General features: G+C 36.9%; 1 long non-coding RNA gene across 1 annotated transcript; it reads left to right on the top strand.

Annotated features, from left to right (window-relative positions):
- Positions 1–232: 232 nt before the first annotated feature.
- Positions 233–3,961, top strand: LOC121356777. The gene is made up of 3 exons (XR_005955626.1): positions 233–321; positions 792–841; positions 3,858–3,961. It is a non-coding gene; the product is annotated as an uncharacterized LOC121356777 (long non-coding RNA).
- The last annotated feature ends 10,645 nt before the right edge of the window (positions 3,962–14,606 follow it).

Genomic DNA, 14,606 nt, shown 5'->3' with positions numbered 1-14,606 from the left:
CTGCATTTAGCAAGTTATTCTGTGCAGAGTCCATCTTTGTCACTGCATAAGAACAACAGGGGAGGAATTATGCAAACTCAGCTAATATTTTCCAAAAAAGGGAAAAAGCAGGAAAAGTTGGGGAGAATGAAAGTATGTGCATTTGTGCGTGGGGGTTGTTGGCTTTGCAAACTGACAAACAATATCAACTTGTAATGTGGTTAGGAATTACTTGAAACGTGGAAGAATCTTAAAAAGATTGACTTCACTGTAAAGCATGAAGCGGTACCTCTACAGTCCAAAGAAGTGTTGGTTATCAGAAGAAAATGTGTACTTTTGGAGGTGAGATCAGTTTGTGCTCTGAACCAAATGATTTTTCATTTTTTGTTCTGATAACAAGCTGGAGGCAAGCTTCACTGAACTGAGAAATTGTAAACTCTTAGAAAAGGCTGTAGAAAGATAACAATTCTATGTTTCTGCGTAATGTATTCTGAATGAATCTGATAATTTAAAGCCCACTCCACCAAAATGGGAGTGATGCTTGTGTCCTCTTTATCTTCAATTACGTCTAATTGTTTCTAATTTAAACATGATAATGCTGTTGTCAGATCAAATATAGATTTCAATGTTTTATTCTTCTCCATTGGCAATGTTTTAAATGTATGTGGGCTTTTAAATGTATGTGGGCAGTACTGACTGAGTCTATAAAAGTTTTAGGTAAATTTAAAGGAAATAAGAATGCTTAAAACTGAAATGGCTCATAGTTCATGAGATGAAACATATTTAATGAATGTTGCCTAACTTTTCCTTAGCTGCCAATCTCCATGGACTACCTGCTTAACCTCTAAGGAACCCTAATTCAGTAAGTTGTATCTTTCAGGTGAAACAGCATGGGTTTAGAAACAGATGTTTTAAAAACAAGAGTGCCCTTTAAGCTTGTTATTCAAGTATTTTCCAGGATATGGATAAGTTAAGAATAACTATGATTTTATGAACTGTTATGATATATCTGTCGCTGTCAATATCTTGGAGTGCCAATCAGCATTTCAGTCAAAATAAAAACTGCATCGACATGATTTATCAAGGTATATTCTCAAGTATTCCACATTCTGACAACAAAAAATGTAACAAAAAGAGCTTTCCCAACTAGACATATATTTTTGAGGAAGTGAAGCTAATGTGAGCACATTGCATTTTGAATGTCCTTTCTCATGACCTCTGTATTAAGGAATATTCACAAGTTTCAAATAAAACAGCTGATAAATTATTTAAAAGAAGATTTTTTTTCTCCTCCATGATCAAGAACTAAATGAAGAATCCACCTGTATTCTTTGAAAATTCAGTTAACGAAACATTGAAATGATCTAAAATATATTCTGATTGCAGGCTAATTATGGAGTTTGGTCTCAAGTTAGAAGTAATTTCTTTATTTGTGCTTTCTCCTCATCTTTGGATTTGTCAATGGAGTGTTGTTTGGGCATATGGGTCTCAGTGACTGCCAAACTGATAAAAATAAGGGGAGAGATGGTGATGTGTGTGGTCTGGTCCCATTTCTTGTTCACTTGTTTTGGGGTTTTAGAAGGGTTGGGGTTGGTACAGAACAATCGTTCAGTTTTGTGTAATCTGCTAACTTGCTGAGGCTGCACTCAATCTCAGTCTGTGCCGTTGGTAAAGATGTTAAAAACCACCAGTCCCAAGACAGAGCCCTGAGGGACACTGCTCATCACCAGCCTCCACATGAATGTAGAGCCACTGACCATCACCCTCTGTGCCCATCCAGCCCATTCCTTATCCACTGAGTAGCCCACCCTTCCCTTCCATGTCTGTAGAGGATTTTGTGAACAGTTGGCTAGCTGACAAAGGACATACTAATATAATGCCGCTAGTTGAGCAAGGAGAACAGGACAAGAGTCGGGAATCAATGTCTAAAAGCGGCAAGGTCACTGTGCCCTTGCCGAAACTTGAGGTTGTGGGAGAGGTTTGTTAGCTAGCAAGAATGAAGAAACAATAAGAGAAACCACAACAAGGTAGACACAAGAATGTAAACGTAGGCATAGTTCACTGATAAAAGACTAACCAATAATGAGCTCACTTTTTGCAATATGCATTAGCCTTATTAACACTGTTATAAATGTGTGTGCCTATTCAATAAACTTCTGAGACTTGCTGGTCACTCATATTGCGTGCCGCATTTCTCCTGCCGAACTCCACACATGTCCATTTCCAGTTTGGAGATAAGGATGTTCTGTGAGACTGTGTTGTGGGCTTTACAGAAGGTTAGGTAGATGACATCACTTTGTCTTCCCTCACAGAAAGCCATCATATTGCTCTGGCACAATTTGTCATTATTGAAGCTCTGCTGGCTGTCTCAGATCATCAACTTGTCTTGTACATGTTGTTTTATTGTAGTTTTCACCTTGCTTAGGCTTGCAAGAGCTGTAATGGAAGCATATATGGAAGGAAACTCTTTATAAAAGAATGTTGATTTGCAGCATCTATCTTGTTATTTCCAAAAAATAATCCTAAATCCTGCTTGAACAAGACTTGACTACCATTTGGCCTTGAAAAGCAATGCTATGAGAAAGTGTCAAATTATTCTGAATGACTTCACGTTTTCATATGGAAAACAGCAATGCTGAAAAAGAAAAAGAAATGCCATTAGGATGCCAGTAGCTGGTAATCAGGAGCCTGACTCCTTAGCTGTCAGATGTTTACTCTGAATTCAGAGGGAATAGGTCACAGCCGGTCACTGCAGAACAGAACTCAGGCCGTTGTGTTATATCGTGATATGTCTAGATAAAAAAGAACTGTAATAGCTTAAATTTGGTCCAGAATTCCCAAGAGCTGGGGTATGTCAATCCTATGTGGCTATGCTACTGAAACTTTTTCACAGAAAGAGTCCCCAGATTTCATAAAGTTTAGCTAGAAATTTTCTGCTGAATATTAGCTTAAACATTCATGTACAGATTTTGACTATAATTATTAGCATTCATATAATGGACTCTATCTGCTGTAAACTTTTATCCCTTTGCTTATGCAAAAGATTGATGCATTTGTGTTCCTAAGGATCCAATCATGAACAAAATAACTGAGAAAGGGAGTTGCTTGTTCAAATTTGTGCATAGATAATTTTTGCAGACTAATCTGGGTGCTTTTGAATGACAAACTCAGAATATAAAATTATATATGTACACTTAGAGAACAAAGGTGGGTTTTAGCATTTTATTTATAATAAAACAGCATAAAGTTGGATTAATTTCTATTATGGCTATAGCTCTCTTTTTGTGTTGCTGCCTTATATCTGTCCTTCAGTGCTAAATATACTAATTGGTTTGCTCCTTTATTTACCTGGAAAAAGCTCATTTGACTGGTTTGCTCAGTGCAATGGTCTCATTCATTGTATTGTTAAGAGCAAAGTGGATACCGAAGTGTGACATACTGAGGATAGCAATTATCTATGTGGATAGGAATGAAAAAAAATTATTCAAAAGAGGAATAACTTTCTCAAATTTCACCCTAATACCTTGTGTAATTCAAGTAGGACCTAGAAATTCATTTCTATAGGGCTAAATGCAGCTATTAATCTCTTATTACACAAATGAACAAGTGAAAAGCTCACTTGGGACCCTTAAACGCAGAATTGTTTCAAACAAGTTTCTTAATGTTTATAATTCTCTCAACATGTCCTCCTCTTAACCCTTACTGTATTTGAAATATTCTCAATTGTCTGCTACTTCTGTTGTTAGACTGGAGAGCAAGGCTGCCCAGATGAGAGATGTTTTGCCTTGCTTTTATGTTAATTTGCAGGCTTCATGATTTTAGAAGTGTGTGTACAGGTATATGTCTAAATACATATATGCTTATACATTTGTTTATAGTGGCATAATTGACGAGTCCAGCAATTTTCTGTGAAGTGTTGACAGCGAGCAGACCTTTGTTTGCAGCGAAAAAAATGTGATCATCAGTACATCGCAGAGGCCTGGAACTCACAGTCCCCATTAGCTTTATGCGTTACTGACCTCCACAGGCTTTTCAGGGGAAGACACAGCAGGAAGAGACGAAGGTCAGTACAGAAAGTGTTACTGCTTTTGCAGGCAAGTATTGTGTATTTAATCATTGCCTTACACCATTTTTGCATATAAGGCTGGGCTGTTCTTTCTGCTAAAATCATTGGTCCGTAAGAATTTTTTTCTTATTTCAATCTGAGGGTCAGTGATAGAAAGCACTGTAAAGTTCCACTGGCTCAATGTCACATGATGCTTCAAAACCCAAGTGAAGCTGTGATCATGTCAAAGTTCTCTGGGTGCCACTGCATCCAGATCAAGACACAACTGTGTGCATTATTCTTCCTCATTGGTTCACACCAAGTTTGTCTGTGTATATGAAACCCAGATTTGAAGATGTGATGAAATGTGAGTAGAACCCCTTTCTGTCCCATTCCAACAGCTGGATTTAATGTTTATTTTCTGTTTGCATAGAATTTATTATTAATTAAGCAAAGTGATGTGATACTCATTAATGCATGTGTGTTTATATTTTGAATACAGAAAGGCTCTTCCTTATCTATTCACACATCTAAAAGTATAGTGAAGGGAGTCAATATTTCCTTAGCATCCAGATTTAGGCTACACAAAATCCTTGAAGCAGAAGAGAATGTTTGAGTTTGAATAGACATACAGAGAATTTTTTAATGTGTAATATTCTTTGATTATCTGAAAATGTAAATCTATTACCTAGGTAATTAAAAAAAAATAGAGCAAGTCCAGAATCCTAGTAAATTTCCTGATACTTCTTTAACAGCAAATACACTGCTTTCTAAATTTTAATATTTTTCACGTGTTAAGGGTGATTTCATGGTGACTGGGATCCACCAGCTGTAGAATCCAGCTTACCATGACGATGGACACTGGGCAGCAATTCTGTTAGGTCACAGGCTGCAACATTAACCAGAGGCACCTTTTTATACAGTGGAACCCTGAAGACTTGGCCTGGCTGTTGAAGGATTCCCACAAGTTTGTAAATGTATTATTGGAACTGTAGCTCATTTACACTAATACTGATTAAGAGCATAAAAATCTTGGTGGGGGAATACACAGACAAATCTTTAAAATTAAATTTTCAGGGCAGAATTGCTGATTTTTATTGGACAAAATGAGGAAATCAACGTATTGATCTGACTCTATGCTCTTCATCTTTTATTCTAAAGAAATAAACACAATCCATGCCTGTGTGATTGCATGACCCTAGTTAAGCAAACTTTAGATGAGCTCTTAGTTGTTTATGGTACTAAAGCCACATAAGCATGCCTTATCAGCAACAAAGTAGTACAGACATAAGCTGTGATAGAAAAAAAAATATAGATGGAGTATTTTGTAGTAGGCTTTAAGTGACTATAGAGTATTCTGTTTTCCAGGGGCATGCTACTGTCATGTGTTGCTACAAGTGTCTGGCTTGATTCCCAGGCCTGTGGCTCAGTTCTTGAATGGTCAGGAGGAGGAAACACCACAGAGTTAAAGAGATATGTCTTAAACAAAACAGGCTCTGGGTATGCTTAGCACATATGCAGAATGAATATTTGAGGAAGGAACTTTGAAATAATCCCTGTTTGGGTTTTTGCTCGAGTTTTCTGGACCTAGGAAGTCTTCTCAAGTGGCCTAAGAAAATATTTGAAATTATTTCGTTTGTGAACTGAACAATATTACAAACCGAAGTCTTAGACTTCTGACTTAGTTTAACTCACTTGTATAAAAAAGCACTAGTAGTTCATTACCATAACCCTGCTTTGAATGGAAATGCATTAGTGGTGTCTGCACGAATAAGCAATGAAGAGCAGTGAGAAGAAAAAGCCTCACACAGTACCATGTGAACCTACAGTGTCTGCCTCAATTTGTACCTTTTCAGTATCTGACAGTGAATGATAACATTATTGCAATGGTATTTACTGGCACTGCTGGAGTATGGGGTCTGTCATTTTTTTCTATTCTGAATTGTTGTGCATGGCTTTAAAAAGTGCCCAAGGCTGAAATGTGTTTCAGAGGTCGTCAAGGAGGAAACAAAGTGGTTTTTTTCACTACTTTTTATGAAATTCGGCAAAACAATTTGAAGCTGGAGGAGTTCCAAACCTAAATGCACGTTATTATGGATTCAGATGGATAAGATGGTTCCTGGTGGGGATAAGTTTGTCATAGCTTCTTTCAGGAAATTATACAACTGTCTTTCGTTTTCTTCTATGTTTCTTTAGCCTAAAGAAAGAAGGTTTCAAAATGGCTATTTAATAATCCCCAAGAAGAATAACCTTTGCAGCAGTCCTATTTTGTAACATAAGAACTATGAAAACCTGGCCTTGGATGGATTATAACAGAATCCTGTCTATTGACTTATATTTTATGATTAAGTCACTAATCTGGCATCCAGCTTTACTTGCATTTGTTCAGAATGACAGGAGTCCCTTTCAGTGGTCATCACAGATTTCTCTTTTCATCAGCTTTTCCTCAGAGGTAATTGCAGCTGTACACAAGCCATTCAGTCTCCAAAAGAGGACAAAATTTATTTTAATGTCCATGAGTGCACAGTTACCTCAGAGATGAAGTTATTGTTGTGGAAGAATAGGAAAAGCTCCTGCTCTGATGAAACAGAGTGCCTGACAAGATTATGAAGCAAAAGATCTTCCTTATTTTTTTATTTATATATTTTTACATGAACAAAACATTGTTCATCTTTAAACTATAAGTTCATTTAAGCTTGAACTCATTTTACAGAACCCAAATATTTTGTAAAGCTTATTTCTAGTACATTCTATTGGTTTTAGTATCTTGTATCATAAAGATTTTGCCACTGCAGTGGAATTGCTGTCACTGTAAATGGGAGTGTTGCAGCTAACTCTTTTTTGTTGATGAGAATTTGTGATACTTATGAGGTACTTAAAGTTTTGAATTCAATGAATCATTAATCCCAAAGCAAAAACATATGTTTCTGCATGTTAGGTGGACTTTTTTTTTTTTTTTTTTTACATTCTAGTCTACTGATTTACATGTGGAAGGTACTTATAACTGTGGTTATACATCATCTTTGAGTGTCTCCTAGAGCAGTTTGCATAGTGGAGTTATTTCTCAGGAATAAAGTCACTTCATACTGGTGTAGAGCACCCAGACAGTGAGTTACTTAGAGTAGCTGTAATGCAGTCTTGTTTACTGAATACATATTCTAGGTGTTTTTTTTCTGGAGAAGTTAATGAGAGAACTTTTGGGATTTTTTTTTCCCCCATTAATATGAATTCCATTAAAAGATCCAGTTTTAGTTGGAGTCCTTATTTATACTAAAGCGGGAAAATGTATACTTTTCTTTGTTTCCCTGAGTATCAAACATTTTCTTAATTGAATTTTCTTTGAGAATCTTGAGACAAATTCAGCCAATGCATTTTTTGATTGTAACCTGCTTATCTCAGGCTTGAAATTTAGTTTTTTTCTAATTTGTTACTTGCACACCTCTCATCCATTAATGCTACTAAAAAGATATTGAATAAGAAGTGAACTGATCAATATTTGTGGAATTTTAATACTTTAGAAATGTGTTTTTACTTTGAAAACAAGCAAAAAAGTCAAACCATAAAGTTATGGATTCCTTTGCTACAACAAACAGAATTCTAGCACAAAGGATAAAAATCCTCTTAAATTACTTTTCGGCATCAGTAGGTTTTAAATGTTGAAACTCATATTGTTGCATTTGTATACCATACATATTCATAAATATTCACCTGCTGATGAGTTGGAAACCATTGGCATTGCTTAGAATGTAGTAGGAGCTGTTTGTTTATTTTTTAAAATTTTATAGACAAGTATTAAAGATTGGATGAAAACCCCATGGAAACAAATAAATGATGAGCACATGGAGATGTAGCTCAGAAGATTTGCAAATGTGATCATTTCCCTAATGAACAGTGTTTCGCTACTTGAAATAATCTCTCGTGTTCTGAGTACCCTGCATTATGTAGGAGCCTGTAGCTTGTTAAATTCCCTTCATTAGAGGGTTTTTGAACTCAAAGGATTAAAAAAATTGGGGAAACGAGTATTACAGGATTGAGCTCCCAAATCTCAAAGTACTTCTGAAAATATCCCTCTGAGTTTATTTTTTCTTCCATAACCAGCAAATTACCCAGCTGGCTTTCACATAAGATTCAGAAGTCAAATTCCAAGATGCAGTCACTAACCTGCTTGCTTCTTTACTGCTTCTGTCATTTTGTTCACAATGTCTGCTGTGTAAGAAATGAAGACCTGTCAAAGCACTAGGACATGGGATATGCACTTATCAATCAAGGATTAAGCATCTGAAAAGAGCTGAAGTTTAAGAAATTAAAACTTCCTGTAATTCAGAACCCAGCATTTAGTGGCACAATAGTCTTTGTATTTTAGATTTGCAGAATTTTGGATAACTTTATTCCTGCAATGTTTGTACCTTATTTCTAAGGCAAAGTTTGTCAGCTGTATAGCACATGGAGGATTTTTCATTGTACAGCTGCACAGAGGAGCTGTGAGATAAACAGATATGTGTAGCTAAAGCAGTAGGGAAAATGGCAGTAAAAAGAGATAGATGCACACAATGGTGAATGTAAACTAACATCCTAGGGGTGGCTTATAGGAATTAAATGTAATCTGAACACGTAGGTACACAGTTTGTGGTGATTGGGAGTGGGGCTGTGGCTGTGCCTCATCCCCAATGGGCTGCAGCTGTGAAAAGCAGGTGAGCAGCACTGACAGCAATGAGCCATGGAGTGCCCAGGTGTTACTGAGCAACCACCAAAGGGAACAGAGGGCACACAGGTGCCATGCATCAACAATGAGGGGCACACAGGTGCCATGCATCAACAATGAGGGGCACACAGGTGCAATGCATGAGCATGAGGGGTATGAAAGGTTGGGCTAAAGAACAAGAAGGTTGCAGCCTTCTGAAGTGATACGGTGTTACTCTGTATGGGCAGGCACCTGAAACCTTCTGATGTGGTCTGTTAGTCTGTGTGGGTTGAAGTTTTCTGATTTTTTTTTTTTTTTTTTTTTTTATTGTGATACTCCGTGTATTGTGGCTGTTTCAACTGTGACGCATGCTGTGGCATATACTGCGACATGGGCACATAATAATCCAGAATCTGTTAGGTGTCTCTCTATTCATACCCTACTTTAAAAACTGAATTATTAAATGAACCCCCCAATATTCTGGGGGTATGAATGATCAGGAGGTGAAGGAACTGCCAACTTAGAAGAAACAAGTGTAGAAGGTAATAATTCTCATTGTTTCATATCTTAAAAAAATTCTGCATGTATTGGGGACTTTTATGAACTTAAACATACTATAGATGTCTTTTCCAAATGTTGCAAAGCAATCTATATAGATGAAAACTTCACTTTGGTTTGGGGCAGAAGGATGAGGTCACCCAGTGTTTGTGCAGTATGGGGTAACATCAAAGTGGAATTGAAGAATGTCTCAGTAGCTGGGGCACTTTCTAAAGGCTGATGAGACAATGGCTGAGATCTCTTGGGAAAGAAAACTGAATGGGGGTCTATCGTATGCTTTTGTTTAAATGTAATGCTTTGAGTACCAACTGTTTGAACAAAAACTGTCCACTAAATTTTACACCCACTTTTTACAGGTTTTGGTTTCCACAGGAAAAGCTTTCCTACTGTATATCTTGATATCTCCTAATCTTTCTAAATATAAGAAAGATATTTGCTCCTGTGGATAGGAAAGTGCTACTAGCTCTACTTTACAGCTGAGAACTTCAGAGCTTTTGTGCAAGCAAATCTCCTAAATCTTGGCCAGAGCTCTTAATTTTGGTTTATCCCTTCTTGGAAACAAGCACTCAATTTCTAATTACATGTCTCCTGTCACCAGTGCAGGGAGTTAATTTCAAATCCTGTTTATAACCTTAATATATTATTAAGACCATGTAATGTTCAAGGAACTTCTTAGAAATTGGCAGACCAAAAATATTTTGCATAAGCGAGTTGGAAAATATTGTGATAAAAATAATATGAATCCATCTGGAGAAAAGATGTCCTCACTGGTGAATCATTTACCAACAAAGTCATTTTGTTATGTGCATGCTTCAGATATGCACGTAACAGAAGAAAGAAACTGTTCCTTATTTTGAAGGGTGACCGGATGTGTCTATGTGCTCAAACGGTTTAACTTGTATTTCAGCAAAACAGGAAATGTTCTTGCACACAAAGCTGTTTTACAGATTATAACTTCAGGCTTATGATGCTTCAGAAATACCATTGAAAATTACGTTAAAACAATGGAAATACTTTCATTTTTATGGCATCTTTCCTCTGATGTCAAACACCTGTTTAGAGAGTAAGGCTATATAGAAAGATTGCAGTATAAAAAATAGAAGAATGACTTGACTCTGTTTGGCTCCATTCATTTTGTTCCGCTTTGGTTTCATTTCCTTCAATGACAACTAATATTTCTAACATGTCTGCTATAGTAGTTCTAAAAATAGTTGTAAAAAGAGCTATTCCTAGAAGGATTCTATGATCCCTGTGGAAGATGGTGCCACTTCCTCTGCAGTTGTTTTACTGAAAATCGTTTCTGAGGGTAACCATTCAGAGCAAGGAAACTTTTCATCCTAGATAGTTGTGTTTTTTAGTCACTGTTTTTAGCCAAATGAGAATTATTCTAACTGTAGGTTTCTTCAACATCTATCAACAGATTGCAAAGTACTTAAGTTATTTGACTATGTTACCTAAAATTTGGTGACAATAAGAATCTGGCAGTATAAGCAGTCGTTATGTGTACTCTTCAGTGCCCTTTGTTTTGTGAAGGACGTGTCAGATTACTGAGTAGTGTATTTCCTTGCCTGATGTTCTGCTGAATTGAAAGATATGAAGCAAATAATGCTACAGATCTTAAACTCGCTGTTTAGGCCATGTTATCTGTTACATCTGATGGAAGAAGCTCAGTGGATCCTGAGGTCACAGCCAATTATACAGCATTGAAGAGAACTCAAGGGAAAAAGGGTATCTTTGTTGTCCATTCTGTTAGCCCAGAACCATTTGCTAATTGTACAAAGTGTGGTTATTGTCTGTATTCTTTTTTGTCTCCCCTTGAGGCTCACTGAAGTGTAATTTTATGTAAAGATGATGGAAAGATTGTTGTTGAAGCTGAGTTAGAAATCTCACAATGTAAAGACTTGTGTTTCTAATTAAAAGTATCCTTACACACTGGAAATGAAATAATTTAGCCAATTTGAGGAGTCAGCATAACCATGGCCACCTAGGCTTAGGAGCCAGAACAAGTGTGTACTGAGGCTTAGACAGAATTGCCTGACACGCAGCCTAGGCTCCTGAGAGGAGCAGGAAGTTTGGATGATCAAAAATAATTAGTAAAATTTTTCCCCTCAAACTCAAGTGACAGAAACCCAAAAGACATAAACATTTTCTGTGGGAAAATGATGCTTTGGGTAAATTCCCTGTCAAGGAAAGCAAATTAAACCATATATTTTCAACCAAAAATAGTAGCTGCTTTTGACTGAGTCATTACTGTAGTGTGGCATAAGGCAGAGGTCCCAGTAACCAAGTAGCTCCACAGTTCATGCTGTTGATTCCCTTGGGCCTATACTGGAAACTGCAGCTAGTTCTTTTTATTTCCCACTCCCTCCCAGTGGAACTTGAGTCTCTGCTGGGCTGTGTATTCCATGGCAAACCATGCTGTCTTCCTGTAGTTCAGCTACTGCTGCCAATAATGGGATGTAACACAGCCATGTGCAGTCTGAAATATGGGCTGCCTGGAGAATGTGAGCCATGGAGGATCAGAACTTAATTTAGGACTGTGCAGATGGATGCAGAAAATAATATTGACTCAAAAGCTGGAAATTAATATTAACTGAAAAGTTGAAAGATTGTCTTTTCAGACAACTATTTTTAAAAAGTTTTGTTCTGAAACAAGTTTTTTAATATAGCTATTAATTTTCATTCAGAAAAAACCAGTATCAGAGTATGCTATGATATGGAAATTTCATATTTGATCTGCTTAATTTGGGGATAGAGAAAGAAAGAAAAATTAATAAAAAGACAACTGTTTTTCCGTGAGAAAAAGAAAATTGTATTCTCTGAGACCCTAGTTTCCCTTTAGCATCTGCTAACCGACTTTCTTCACTGTTCTCTTGTATTGCTAATGCACTTAAGTGCCTGATCTACAGGCTAGTTTAAGAGTTTTCAAGACAAAACTAAGAAAAGTCTCACCTTGTTTTCCTCCTGGACTTTCATTTCTGCCTCAGCAAATTCAGTTGCTTAAAGCACTCGAACTTCTGTCTGAACCCAAGGAGCAAAGTGAGCAGGAGTGGGACGGGTTGGATTTTACTTTTTCCAAGAAGATTTTAATTTTTTCTACAGTAAGTAACTAATTTCATGTTTTCAGTAATGTTCAGGTTGTCTGAGAATAATAGTCTTATCCATTTGCAACTGCAGGTCACTCAGCTATAGTGCCATCTTGCCTTTGCTGCTCAACTAGTGATTTTGACCTTGGTATGAATGGATCATTCACTCAAGTGATGAGAGTTAATTTAGCCTTCATAATAGCCCAGAGCTCAACCTTTTCAGAGCTGCGATTGTTTCAGTGATGCCAAATTATATGCAATCACTGAGTAATATGAACAGTGATCCACTGCTGTGTCTTTGGATGTAGGCCACCAAAATCATTCTCTTCATACTGGTAGGAAACAGGCTAAAAATTCATTCAGTGCTGCATGTTGTGGAGTGTATGAACCATGTTACTGCATAAACAGTATACTGGGAGAAAATGAAGTTTGATGATTTTTGCCCCATTTTTTTTTGTTCTATAGCTCTTTTCTCCTTTGAGGAAACTCTATGGGTTCCATTTAAGGGAAACTGCCATTAAATTCTTTCTCTTGGATTCACAAGCTTTTGTATCCTATTGTTAGAGCTTGGGGAGAAAGGCACAATTGAAGACAAGCATAAAAAATGAGTTATTTTCATCTGTCTCTGTAAATTCACATAAGGTGTGAACTAGGGCTTTTTATTCAAAGGAGACTGGGTGAAAAGAGCAGAACACCAAAGGTTTTATTCATAACAAACCTGTGTTCTGAGCAGGCAGATCACAGTGTGTTTTACAGGACTGAGGTCTTTCACAGTGTAACTCGTGTAGCTCAGAGCCTGGGCTTAGGATAGAGGTTGTTCTGTCTCTGGGATGTTGAGCCGTAGTCACTGGGCCTGCCCAGGTTCCAGGTCTGTGTGTTTTGCATTTTGTCAGGAAACAGGTTTAGCAAGAAGAAGATCTTCAGAAGCACCATGACAAAGTCTGTGATGTAATTCACACTTCCTAATCATTTTCGTATAAATTTCTTCTTTAAGATGTTAGAGGTAGTAGTATTTATGATGGGTAGAATAATGGCGCATTTAAAAGGAACTCTGCAATGTTTTTTGCAGAAAAAATTATTGAAGCTGCAGCAGCATGTGAAAATAAACTACTAAATCAGTCAAAACGATTAGATAGATATTGAGACTATGCTGAGAATGTTGAAATCCTCAAGGATATAGAAGAATGGTTGGAAATCATCTGAAAGTCTCCAATAACAAGTAGGCATGCAAACCTGTTATGCACAAAATGTATAAAAATGGTAATTTTAAACAAAGGCATAAGTCTTATGGTATAAGTCCAATCTGTGAAACTTTAGTGGTTTATAAAATGTAAATGCCAAAATCTAGTGATCTCTAGAAAAAATAACACTACTTGCCACTATATCAATCTAGTAAGGACGTAAGTTTGTTTTCTTTCATCAGTGCAAAAGTTCCTCTGTTGTAAAGGTGGGATTCTGCATGAACTAGCTTTTCAAAATCAGTGCCTTAGTATCTTTGTCAGGCTCTGTCAGAAAGATTTGTCTTTCAATCATTTAAAAAGCATATATGTGCTTACTTTTATTTCATAGCCAGTGTTATTTAGAAGGGCTGTTCTGGGGTTCCCATCCCCATTCCTTCTCCTTACCTCTCCCCCCCAAAAAAAATCCAAAAAACCTTTATTGTTTTTGTTCAGAAGCATCACTTTTTAAATTAAGATGTCCAGATCTAATAATCTGGAATAAATCTAATTCATAGTGACTGCCAGTGGTTTCTAGGGCCACGAAGACAAGCACTCTGGGCCACCTCCTCATTACATAGCAGCCTGATGAAGGAAGCTGTTCAGGGATCCTGCTTTTCATGTTCCTCTGAAACAAAGAAGCCATCATGATTAAGGCAATCAGGCCCCAGAGAGGAGTTGTTTCCCTCTCCTCCCCAGCCTCTGCATTTCCTGTAGTAAACATAGTGTATTATGACTGGTTTGGAAGCAGAGTTTTGAAGTATATGTTTGATACTTCAAACATCTAGTAGCTTTCTCACATGTGGAGTTACGGACTAGCACTCCAAGTACAATATCAGACTAGTATTTATCTGTTCTGAAATTAAGTTCTGAGAACCAGCAGAAAAGTGTATTTTTGTAATTCAGGAGTAAAATTAAAATTGTAAGAAAACAATACCATTATTAGTTTGCAGAAGTTATTTGCTTTGATTAAAAGCACCAATAAATGTGTCTTGGTTCTATAACTGCTCCATTTAGCACTTGACATATAATAGGTTTTT

This window comes from Pyrgilauda ruficollis, unplaced genomic scaffold (genome assembly GCF_017590135.1).
Source record: "Pyrgilauda ruficollis isolate IOZ18807 unplaced genomic scaffold, ASM1759013v1 scaffold3, whole genome shotgun sequence".
In the NCBI taxonomy this organism is placed as follows: Eukaryota; Metazoa; Chordata; class Aves; order Passeriformes; family Passeridae; genus Pyrgilauda; species Pyrgilauda ruficollis.
The sequence above is the reverse complement of the archived record's forward strand: the minus strand, read 5'-3'. Positions and strand labels throughout refer to the sequence as shown.